Genomic DNA, 1,840 nt, shown 5'->3' with positions numbered 1-1,840 from the left:
TCAACATCAACAGCCAGCCGCAGTAAATCTCCCATTATCCTGGGAGAGATGTTTTCCTAATTTAATCTGCCGGCTGGCTGCTGCTGCTTCTGCTAAAAGTGGTGGCTCCAGAGAGTGATTTTTTTACCGTTTTGGAATCGTCGTTGCCTCTTGGATGTTATTTTGCACAAATTCCATCTGTCGGATTTCTTCGGAGGCCCATTTAGAGGGTGTCTTGATGGTGGAGGTTGGGAAAGGAAAGAAGATGCCCTTGGCCCGGTTTTTCTTGCAGCTCTCGATGGCCACGGGATGTTGACCAACTAAGCCACCGACAAGCAAAACCTAACGTTGGGCCACAAATTACATTGCACCGCTAATTGGATTTGAGCGGAAATTTTGTGATAATTAATTTTGAAAATGTTGTTGGAAGGTGAGCCTCGAGAGATGGACATAGTAGGAGGGAGGGTGGCTTCCTGTCGTCCAACGATTATAATGATGACGATGAAGGCGTCATCCTCCGCCTTGCGGGGATGTTTTTCTTATCGTTTTTGTGGTTTTGTGGTGGCTACCAAGGCGATAATTGGTTTTAATTACCCGGGTGAACAATGTTGATGAGCGGTTTGTTATTTTTCTTGATTTTTTTTCGCTCCTCCATTTGGAAGATCAAAAGATTTGCAGCTATGCATTTCGGAGGGGTTCTTGTTAATCGCCTCTCGTCATGGAGTGGTGATTCTCGTTTAAGACACAAATCTGCTTGAGCAAATGGATCGTAGGAATATCACACCCCATCCATTCCGAAAGTAACCATCACCATGCCAGAGTTCAAGATTTCAGAGTCCTTGAAATCCCTTCGTTGATTACAGCTTAAACCACACACCACCGGCGGCACTGTTCTGGTGGTTTAATGTTAAATGATCTGATTGGACAGGGTGGCTAGATTTTCATGTATCTGTTCACATCTTTTAGGAACAAAAAATCCTTTTCACGTTAATTCACCTCACGATTTCTTCTTATTCCAATCTTTTATAACAATTCGTTTGAATTGAATTCGGCACAATGCTTCAGCTATCTTCTCAAATGTTTTTGTTTTCAGCTGTCTTCTTAATTCACTTGGAATTCTAATCATTGTATCACTCCCAACTCTAGCTGTCCTCTTAACTCGCTTGGTTATTACTTTTATTCTAAAACTGATCTCACGAACTTGTAATTACAAGTTGTCTTCTTAACTCGCTAGAAATTCGTATTATCCGTATCATATATCTGTCCTCTCAACACACTTTTAGGCTGTTCCTCGACTTACTAAGATGTATATTCTTATTTCAAGCTTTCCTCTCAACACCAATGATTATTTTTGTCAATTCGCTCAGACTGCCTTCTCAACTCGCCTTATATTTTTCAAGCTGTTCTCTCAGCTCAATTGGAAAAATTTTAATACACTCAAGACCAGGGATTGAAATGCTCTTGCTCAAGCGGCTGAGCATCAACGCTCTTGAAGCTCGAGAGCGAAGAAAGCTGGAGCCAATTCTAGCCCACCAATAAATGCTCAAATTAAGCTCATATCTTTTCTGGCTCTAGGAGACAAGGTTTTGCATTTTTCTTTGAGTTTGTTAGCTCAAGGAGCCGAAATTTCTTGAGCTTGCTGGCTCAGCAAAATTGTAACACTTGAGCCAAATGATGTGTATTGACTTTGCTATTGTGGTGCTGTGTGAGCCAACGGCTTTTTTATGCACCAGGAACTGTGGAAGGGCTTGTTGGGATTAATAAAATGAATATTGAAGATTTCTTGTAACTGGTAAAAGTTACCAGCACTAGTAACTATGAAATAGTAAAATTTACAATTTTTCGGGAAAAACGCCAAATG

This window comes from Uranotaenia lowii, chromosome 1 (assembly GCF_029784155.1).
Source record: "Uranotaenia lowii strain MFRU-FL chromosome 1, ASM2978415v1, whole genome shotgun sequence".
NCBI classification, from domain to species: domain Eukaryota; kingdom Metazoa; phylum Arthropoda; class Insecta; order Diptera; family Culicidae; genus Uranotaenia; species Uranotaenia lowii.
This window is presented reverse-complemented; position numbering follows the sequence as displayed.